Source organism: Patagioenas fasciata, chromosome 3 (assembly GCF_037038585.1).
Source record: "Patagioenas fasciata isolate bPatFas1 chromosome 3, bPatFas1.hap1, whole genome shotgun sequence".
Lineage (NCBI taxonomy): Eukaryota > Metazoa > Chordata > Aves > Columbiformes > Columbidae > Patagioenas > Patagioenas fasciata.
In genome coordinates this window covers 33,577,969-33,589,026 of record NC_092522.1, presented here as the reverse complement: position 1 = coordinate 33,589,026, position 11,058 = coordinate 33,577,969, and the positions used below count along the sequence as shown (strand labels likewise).

The 11,058-nt window shown below is 39.4% G+C and overlaps 1 long non-coding RNA gene across 1 annotated transcript in view; it reads right to left on the bottom strand.

The window, feature by feature from the left end:
- Positions 1 to 1,275: 1,275 nt before the first annotated feature.
- The window catches only part of LOC139827540 (uncharacterized), a 25,823-nt gene continuing 16,040 nt past the window's right edge, over positions 1,276 to 11,058 (bottom strand). The window contains exons 2-3 of the long non-coding RNA XR_011738251.1: positions 5,395 to 5,455; positions 1,276 to 2,271 (exon numbers count right to left, since the gene is read on the bottom strand). This is a non-coding gene — a long non-coding RNA (uncharacterized lncRNA). The remainder of the gene's footprint in view (positions 2,272 to 5,394; positions 5,456 to 11,058) is intronic.

Below are 11,058 nucleotides of genomic sequence, written 5' to 3'. Positions count from 1 at the left end.
AAATCTAGAATATCTGGTGAGTAATTTAGTGTATAATGCTGTTGTCTTTGTCTTCATTCCACAGGCATCAGTGAAAGGACTGCAAATTCCCCGAAATTCAACAACATGGCTTATTGCTGGTTTAAAACTGGCTGCAGTGCACGACATTTCCAACAGTGACAACCACATGTTGTGTGTCTGTTCAGTACAAGCACTTGCGGAACAGTAAAATAGTTGCTAGATAATGCCAGATGCTTTTGCCCCTTAAAACCCTGCCAGTGCTATGAAAAATTCGCTCCCATTGCCTGAATGTTGTAATTTCAGAAAAAGTATGCATCTGAAATCCCACATATGTGATAATGATTTTGAAAACACAGCCCTAGCTGCAACCAAAGCATTTGCATCTGTAAAAAGCACAGCTTGCTCTTTCACTTGTGTCAAAGCTGTTGGCACAGAATTCAAAGTACTGGGTTGGCAACTCTATCAGGAAGCAAGTGCAGTATAAAGCTATAATAGCTGTCTTATTTGGCTTTTGTTATCTGAAAAATTCCAAGTGCTTTGGGTAACATAAGGTGCCACATAACTATGGAAGTTGTTGGGCAGCAGCCTGACAGCCATATGCTTACATCTATAATGTGTACTTACTCTCATCTTTAAGTAAATATTTTGCTTTAGCAGCTGTGGCAACAGTAATGAGCTTGAACAATTCCCACACAACTGAAATGCAGATGAAGGCCCTGGGTTCTCTGTTGAGGGGACAAATACTCTGATCACTCAAAGATTTTTGGAGAGGTCAAAGGAACTTAAACACCTACTGCTAGAGGTATGCCTGTTCGTGTAACAAGGGCTGTGTTGCAAAGATTCCTGCCCTAGCACCAACCCAGTTTGCTGTGGAGTCACACACAGTTGCCAATGCAGTTGGAGAGGGACATTGCCAGATCGGCTCAGCAAGGTGCTGGAACAGCAATCCTGCTCCCGAACCTGGTGCCAACCCATGCGAGTCATGAGGGCTATCGCTGCACTGCCATTGGCTCTGAACTGGCTACTGTTTCTCTGCACCTATGGTGTGGTTTTTCCCTAAATTCTTCTGAAATCTCCCGTTTTGCTTCTTCAGACACCTAACGTGGATGAACTGGGAGATCATGGGAGCATCTGGAAAGGGAATGCAATCAGAGCTAGGAGGAGGTGTGCGTGGCTGGCTATGGAGATGCAGGGAATCCAGGTTAGGTCTTTTTTTGAAAGGACAAGCAAAATCTCTCCACACCAGAATGCTTTCTTTTTTTTTAATGCTACCTTACTGTCCTCCACATAAGAAAGAAAGAAAATGAAGGTCTCATACAAGACTAAATCCTGTACTCATCACTTTCTCGCAACTCCTATTTAAAGTCTGATTAACCATCAGATGCTGCCCTGACAAAGACAAAATCTTTGTGTTCCAGTCTTTCTGATTGGAAACACAAAGTCTTTCATTAAAACAAACCTGTCCTGTCCAGTAGCTGAAACACCCTGAGCACAAAGAGCCTGATCATCCTTTCAGCCATGCTCTTGTACCAAGGATGGTATGCTGTGGCAGTAAGCTTCCTGACAATTTCCACTGTAAAACTGAGACTGATTTGCTCTTCCCACTACTTGGGATTTGTTCTTTCTTCCTAGAAAACAATTACTGCGTCCTTCTTCATTTTCAACAGACAATGCTTGGAGTATCTTGGAGTTTGGAGCTGAGGAACAGGTAGAGGTTGTTATACCTAATGGTGTCATCTTTTTGCTCTAATACTGGCTGAAGGCTGACTGTGGCCTTGTGGTATTATAGGAGAGTGCTATACCAGCATACTACTGTATAGAAGTTACTGCTGTCTGTGTGATCCACAAGGACATTCAGCTGCGGGGGTCTGCAGGGTGCAAGGCTGAGTTCCCCACTTCTTCTCCCTCCCCACCTAAAATATTTTGTTGTGCATTTGGAGTACAAGTTGTGTTTTAAGGTTTGACCATTTACAAATGAAATAGATTAATAGAATGTGTCCAGACAGTCTTTATTGCAGCAGCACTAGTACTGCTTCACTATTAATCTCTTCAGACATGGCAATTGTTGCTCCCTCTCCAGATAAGACGGTGATCCTGCACATGGTGGGATAAGGAAGAGAATGGTGCACAACTCCAGCTACCTGTAGCAGCTTTCCACTGTGCCAACAGCTAGCGTGACTATTCCTGAGAATGAGAAAAAAACATTTATCTTCCCATATTGCTTGAGAAGGTCCTGGCTTGGCCACTGGGATCCGTTTCTGAGCTGTGGACCTTGAAGAGAAGAAGACATCTTTGCAGTCTGGAATAAAGCATCTAAGTTCCTGAAAGATTCTGGTTTAGACATGCCCCTCATTTAGCCATGACTATTTTAGACATTGTCGTCTCATGTAGAAAGCTTAGGAGACGCCTTTCCATCCAGGGGACTGACTCATGCATCTTTCCTTAGGTGTCAATTTGTCCTTGGGATTTCTGTATGATTGTTATAAAATCTATTTCATTTTAACTGAATTGCTTACATCACAGACATGATTGTTTCTAACACACTGCACAAGAAGAGATATCACACTAAAACAAAAGACGTGAAAAAGTATGTTTCAATACACTGGTTTGAGGGGGAAGAAGAAAAAAGAAAAGGAAAAAAAAAACCACCACTCTAAATCTATCTGAAAGTAATTCACAGTAGCAATGCAATTATGCAATTTTATTGTTTTCCAACCATTTGCAGGTTAAATTGGGCTTTTGGCAATCTGATAACTTGAGCAAACAACACTAAACTAGTGTTAGAGTCCCTCCTTCTTTAAATAAAGCTCAACTTGTAATATGGAATGTGAATTGTTTTGACTGTTAAACCATTCCAAACTCAAAACCCACCCATCATATATGTGTTGAAAGAAGAATATATTTCAATAGTGTGGCAGACTCTTTGAGTACAGTAGAGCAGCAGTCTTCAATCAACTAGACTTTCTTTCCAGAAACAGAAAATGAAAGCATAAGTGCCATACACATTTTTAAATGATTTATCTAAATTCAAAGAACTAACTTTTTTTGTGACTGATTATAACTGCACATATGCATGGCTATGGATAACAGGTTTCTTTCACTTTTCAGAGTGATATATAACAATGTTCCATGCAGAGACCTTCTATTTACACATCTGTTCAGCACCTGCCCATAATTACTGACTTAGTTTTTATTATTGGGCTTGTCACCATATTAATGTAGCTGTACATTCAAATTGATTGTAATTGCAAATTTCCTGAAAAAGCTTGGTTTCTGCAAGTATTTAATTAAACTGATATCCTAAATTAAAAATAATTATGTAACTGTACTCCACTACAATAACACATGCATGTCTCTCTCTACGTAGAAAAAGGGGATTTTGCGAAATTCATACAATATGTGGATTAATATTGTACAATTAAAGGTCAGGGTCACTAGAAAAGGAAGCATAATTAACTTTAGTATTTAGAAACTCGACATATTTCAGTTAAGCAAGTAATTTGTCACAAACTTCATAAAATCAAGTTATTGATGAACAGGTTAGCAATGGTTATAATGAATAGAGATGGTGAAAAGTAAGCTTATACCTTCTTGTGGCATGATTTTTCTTGAGTAAATGGTTTATATAGAAAGCCTTCCATTTCTAGGTCATGAGGTCATATCTAGTACGTCTCAGCAACTACTGATGTTTATTTTCATCTAATGGCTCTTTGGAGGTCTGTGACACAGTCAGTAGGCACTGTTGAGTGGTTCTCCCTGGTACACAAAAAACCAAAACAAAACAAAACACTACCCTTGAAGCCTCTTTGGTCTTAGGATAAATCAGGAGAGGAGTTGGTCCCAGACAAGGACCTGAACAGCTCCATCCCCAACAGTGTGTTGTGGGAGGCTGGAGCCCACACTAAGCTCACCTTCCCCCATGAGTCTGATCCTGGTGGCACAGTCACAGACATCAGCGGCCTGGAAATGGAGCTTTTTTCATCACTGAGTGACCACTGAGGCAGAGCTGTGGTGGGTCAGCACAATGACACAAATATATCTGTCAAGGATGAATTTCTTCTTATGGGATCACAGAGATATTTTGAGAGGAAACTCTGATGTTTGTTGTGGAAAATACATCCAAAAATTCTCAAGTACTTCTACTGAGGGACAGTCAAGAACTGTCAATGGGAAATTTAATAGAACTAGAATCCAAAATCTGCTTCCCAGAAACCCAAAACTGCCTTTGCTTTTTCCCAGTCCTTCTGCAGAGCCACGTGAGCCCATGGAGGCTGGTAGAGCCTGGGAGGGAAAACAAAGGTGGGTGGACTGGCTGAAGAAATCATGTTTTGGTCAGATGCCTACTGGATTTCTTTCAATAGACTCATCAACTTCACAGTTTTTCTAGAGAACACTAAGTTTCCATAAGCAAGCCTCTTCTGTTGGAAAATTTCCAAAATGTCTGCTCTGACACTGCTCATACTTACCTTGAAGTAAACTGCAGGATCTGTATTCTACAATGGCAGAGTTAATCCATTCAGAAACACTAATGCCAATGAACATATCTCCACTGAACAGCAAAGTTATGAACTGGATTTTGAACTCTCATAATTCAAAGAAAATGTGAAACAGGCTTTTGATTTGATCCACTATGACTATAAGAACTGAGTATGAAATACTTATTCAAGCTCTGCTCCAAACCACTCAAAGTCCAGTGGTTGCTCTTAGGATTTGATTTGTACTCTTACCTAAAATTTTGTCAGTAATAACTTTGCTCAGATTTTTTTGAGTGAGGTCAGGATATAGAGCAAATAGGTAATCATGTTCGCTATGCAGTACACATCCAGAATCTCAGCTCCGATCTCAGTCACACTTTCTGAGGATGCTACTGATATTAAAATCAGCAGAAAAACAGATTTAACTGTTATTTATATAGTCACTGTTCAATCTGAAAGGAAATGGCTGCAGAAATTTCTATTTTCTGTCATTGTTTGCCTCAATTCCTTGTGTGCATCCATAGAAAAGCTTCACTGAAATTGAAGGACATCCATATATGATGATAGGTTCGTGACCAAAGCATTCAGACACATATATAGAGCATTATTGAGAGGTATGTAAAATTACAGTGAGGGAAGGGAGAAAGGGAAAAATAAGAAGAGAATTGGCTTTCCAGCATGGAAGATCACTTTCCTCTCTCTTATCAGGTCTCTTCAGCATTTTTCTGCATGCAACATCAAGTTGAAAAGAAGGAGCGGAAGGGAACATCTCTTTGCCTTGTTGTCCATTTGACTGTTCTCCCTAACTCTGTTACATTCTTCACACAAGTATAGTGCAGAATGTTTGTTTTGAGATCCTAATCCTAAAACAAGATCCTTAGGTCCCAAAAGTATACTGTCTCCAGCTTCCCTTACTTACCTTTCTGAACATACACCTTTCCATTTCCCATCAGGTTTCTTGTTAGGCAAATCTAGCCCTGCTGAGGGAAAAAAAGAAAAAAAAAGGCGTGATTTCCTTTCAAGTATAACTGTTTTCTGATAAGTGTTCTCAACATATTTTGTTACAAAACAGCCAACTTGAATTAAAATTGACATTTTCTTTGTAGGTCTGGGAGATGCATCTTGAACACTGGTGTCCTGAAAAAGAGTGGGAATTGTTGCATGTTCAGGGATAATATTTGTCCTGGCGTTCTCTGTTGTCCACATATTCACATTAGGCTAATTTTTATTATTTCTGCATTGCCATATACTTGGCAGGTACAGAAATACAAACAGTAGCATACTTAATCAATCCAGTCTTGTTGGAAAGAGACTGAAGAGAGACTTTTGTTGTTGTGGAAACCTAGGAGCAACAGAAAAGCTGTGCTGCTCTTTGCCAATAAGAATTGGTTGGAAATTGAGTGAATTAGGAAATGATAGCTATAAATATGCTTATGAATTACTGACTTGATTCCACAAATCATTTTTATTAACATCTAAAATTAAAAAGTAATCAAAGTTCAAGCACAGACTTAAAATGAAGCATATGATTAAATGCATATTGTCTTTCAGAGGTATTAATAAAAATTTGCTTTTTCACTATTATGCCAGTGAAACTTATGTTCAGAACCAAGGGGACAGAGGGATTTCTGTAAGACAAGAGGATTACTTCAGCTTTATCTGCAGTAAAGATCATAGAGATATAAGATGGCTGCCTTCTGCAGATGGAAATCATGGATCTGCTTCTTATCTGCCATTCTAAGTTCATGCAGTTGTGGAGTATAGATAATTTCTCTCACAGCTTTTTCTTTTCACTCAGTGCTGTCAGAAAATCATGGTAACTTATTGTAACCTATACTTCAGACAGCTGTTAGATCAACCAAACACTGGCCAGGTGATTACGAAAACTGGAAGGTAATCTGATGTCTTGCAGAACGTATATCTCTGGATCTCTTGGAAGTAAACATTTATGTGAGTAGAAGTGATCTTGGAGCACACCCTGACTGTAACCATGACTCAGTCTCTCTTCCTCATGATCCTATATCATCTGGATCCAATTCAAGGACTTTTGAGTACTGGGAAATTGTGTAAGTTTGCATTTCTACATGGTAAACTTCTTCCCTAAGGTCTAACTAAGAGGTAAGGGGTGATCCTGAGAGAATTTGGAAATCTCTCAGCAGCTGAGATGAGGGCATACAGTACTTCTTTGGTATTAAAAACAAAAACAACTTCACCCAATGGAACTATTATCCCCAAACAGCAGCCTGTACAGCCCAAGTCAGCTCTGCAGGCCCAGTCACATTTCTTCTTACTCTATGTCTCCACTCCAGGATGCTGCTGAAGAGCAGGGCTGCAATCAGTTCCCTTTCTCCCTTATCCAAGTGGTGGGGATAGAAGAGAGAGCAGACATGTCTCTGAAGATTTTCACCTCCTCTCTCTCTTCCTTGACGAGCTGTTGCACAAAGGCATGTGGGGAGGCAAATACTCACCCCCAGCCAGAAAAGAAGAGAGAAGTGCTCTGAGCAGAATTTCCATTGCAAAAAGCAGGCTTTTGGGTAGCAGAGGGGGATGGGAAGGGGGCTATCCCACGAGAGGTGTGTAACAGCAGATATACAACCAGGAGGAGTCACCTCTGTGTAACCACCTCCCACCCACATCTCCCTCAGGGCTGCACTGAAAAGCAATTCAAGGTGCACCCTGAACAGCCCAAAGACCACCCATTCAGCCTTGTAAAAGTGACATTGTGCCAGTTCCCCATAGCTGCAGCCAGAAACTATGTGCCTTGCCTCTTTAAAATGACAAACATCTCATGTATTTTCCATTTGGACATGGCCATGGTTTGTTTAGCTATGACAAGAACACCAAATACAGGAAGGGTTCATCTGTGTTGACCAGCATGACCCTGCTTAGCCCAAAGCCAGGTCCATGAAGCACAGGTGATACAATACGATATTACTCTTCCCAAACGCTGTGAATAATTGCAAACCAATCTGATCACAACATTGAAAAAGCCATCTCAGATCATCTCCAGCTGACCGGGATGCCCATCACTTTGGCTTGCGAAGCTGTGTTCATCAACTCAGAAGCCACTCTTCCCTCCACCAGCTGCTGCCAGGGGCCAATGACACTGGTTTAGTGCCGCTTTTTGTCCTTTTGCTGGCACTGAGAAACTGAGACTACCAATATTTTTTTTTAAATGTCACAATGCAATGTATTAAGAGCCAAGGGGAAAAGTGGGTGACCATGTCGCTGCTTGATAAATAGCTATCTTATTGATATAAGAACTTGTCAGCACACCACAGATTTCATGAGTGTTTGAGTCTGCGTATGTGCTGGACTGCAAATATAAACTGTTAGACATGGATAGTGATAGGATGCGGGGCTAAGTAACTCTGTGACACCTTGGTCAGTCTTGGCAAGAAATCTTTCCCATTTCTGTACTTTCACTGTGCTTGAAATCCAGTGAGAGCTTAATTAAAATTAATGGAGAAATAAAATGTTGGGGGAAAGCAGGGCAGCATAAAAATAGAAATGCTAACATTAGAAAGTATTAGATCTCCATGAAGCCTCTTACAATGCACTTTTTTCAAATTAACATAACAAAATATTGCTCTAGGATTTGCAACAGTCTTCAGAGTATAATACGTTAAAAAGACTACTATACTGTAATACAATGATGAGTTTTACTTGACTTTTACCTCCCTGCAGTTCTGGGATCAGTAGCCAATATTTAATCAGCTTTCCCCCATTCATCTCTTACTCCAACAGTCTCAGAAGCAGGAACCTCCTGGCCAAAAATCAGAGGAAGTGATGGTGGAGCGGAGGTCCTAAGTGCTTCAGTACCTGCTGACACCTCTTGCCACAGCTGCCCCACTTTGGTGTGTTCATGCAGCTTATTGTGGAGTGGGCAGCAGGAGCTCAGAAGGTTTTCTCCATGAGGTTGTAGGATACCATACTCTGTGACAAATCTGCTTAAAACCTGGTTGTGCAATGTGGTTCTATTTGTGTTTTAATTTCACCCTAGAGTCATTACACTATTAAGCGAAACAAAAAAAGGCTTCAAACTCTGCTAGACACTCATCATAAGTTTATCATTATTCAATGAAGTCACTATTGGAGAAAGTAAATTGAAGTGCTTTAACCATGTTTTTCTATGGTTTATCTTCTGTCTTTTTTTTTACAAAGTTTGTTTTGAGAATAATTGGAACTCCTTGACACATTTGTACCCTTGAGTTACTGATGCATGTTCTTAGGCTGTAGGAACAGAGTGCAGATCAGGGAATACTTAGTGAGATTGCCTGTCAGAGATGACTTTAAGCAAAATGCTCACAGCAACTTTGTTGCTTCATAGAGGTCTATAGTCTTTGCAGAAATAGATATTTGATTATGAAATCCATGCAACCCATGGCCAAGTGAGCAAAGAATTGTCAGTAATTTATCCTTCTCATATGGAAAGAAAAAATCCTGCTGTGTTATTACAAGGGTGCATTAAGGATGCCAGAGAGAATGTAAGAAGTTAGTATTTCCTATCTCAATATACCTCTTGAGTCCAACTTAACAACTAGGGACATTCCTGTTTTTTACTCTCTTGAGTCATCTGGAGTGACTGATACATTAATGCACTCCCATGTGTTCTAGATGTAACCCAGACCACAAGTGGGTAGTGTAAGTACACCACTACCCTTGCTGAGGCTCTGCTGCTCCCCAAATTCCACCACAGCTAGATTTTTTTCTCTTCATGACAGACTGATGATATGGTTTGAAGATTACACTAGAAGGATTGTGCTTCCTGCCCATAAACTTCAGTTATCAGTTGTAATAAAAACATTTAAAATCTCTTATTTTGCATGATTAAATGAATATTGACACTAGACCAAATTATTTGCTGAAAGCTTGTGGTTTCATTTCATTAAAAATGGTTTTGAAGCTGACTGCAACGTACCTGTGAATTACTCAGAAACACTTCGGCATTTACATGGAGCAATCTCTGAAAAGCTACATGCTCTTAACTACATTTATGAACTCTGATTCCATCATATGCCAAATTATTTTAATCTTTTAAGTCACTGAGGCATAGGCAAATACTGGAATGGGTTATTTATTTATTTATTTATTTATTTCTTAATCCTGAGAGATTTCAGAGATCATAGAAGGCATTGGTTAAAGTTTTTTGAGATTAATCATGTGCAAATATGAAGACAGACAGACAGTTACTCTATGCCTGGTGCCAGCAAAAGCTCCTTTTCACAACCCAACCAGCACATCCCAGACTTAAACCTGAAGGGAGTCTTTACTGTTGAGAAAGGTTCATGGTCAATTATCAATTTTTGATTATTTTTAGCCTGGTGTGATGCAAGCTTGTGCAGCTGATTCAAGACAAAAGGATCCTCCAGTGCTAACTATTTCCAGAACCCCAGCAAAAGGAGCTTTGCTACTGTTGTGTTTCTATACAAGCAGTATTCTTAACATGGTTTGTACTGCAGCCTATAAGCCTTGCTAGCACATTGAAACATTATTTGGATGAGAAATACCAGACCTGGCAATGTGGTGATATAATACACTAATAAAGCAAATTCTGCACAATGTTCAATATGAAAGATATTTTTTTTATTTTATGAAGAATTTTTATATAATGCATTTTTTCTTAAAAGCAGTGACACTATATCACCCATAATAAATCATTTTTGTGCTCGTTAATGACTTCGTTATCCATTCCCATTCTCTCTGTCTAAATTATGGAGACAAGTTTGGGAGTGCAGTGGGAGGCAGCTGAATGCTCCAGCATTGTGCTGTGAATCCAGAGTATTTTGTTAAACCTCTTGCACTGTTTCCAACAAAGCTAGAAATGCTTTCATGGCAACAGACTACAAGGGGCTGTCTTTTCCTATAAAACTCTAAACACACACACACACACACACACAGATTTTCCTTCCTGATTTTCTCTGCATGTGTCAAAGTTAGGCAGGAATTCTATAGCACTTAGTACTTGCTGATGTAGAAATGACTGCCAAATGAATGGTTTATACTGGAATATCTCATTATTTATATAAGTATGCTACAGTATGGACATTTAATTTAATTCTCATTCCAAACCCATGACAAGTCACTTTGACACCTTTAAAAAAACGTTTCACATATGGTAAGATGCAGAATTCAAAACTGTAAAAGGAAAAAAAATAGATGACTCAAATTAAACCAGAGATTTTTAAACAATCAAAGGAAATACTTCAAGTTTTTAATAATACATCTCAGCCATTTACTGTTTAATAATTTTAATGATGAATTAACATTTCTAGTGACCAAGGATAGTACAGTAGGTTTGGGGGCTGGATCTTTTCACTCTCAAAAGATCTAGGGTAAAATTTCACATGCATTAATGGAAACATATTTTTGGATACAAGGAGGAAAATCTTTCATGGGAGCTTCTGATGTTCCCTCCCTGAACATGAGGGAATCCAGGCACCAAGCCCAGGTAGTGCACCTGCACTCCCTATGCCTGTTTCTTACTGTCTTGTAGCTTTTCACATAATTAATAAAATAGTCCTGTTTATCCCTCACTCCACATAAAAATACCATTTTAGCTAAAATACATCTCTGTCATAAA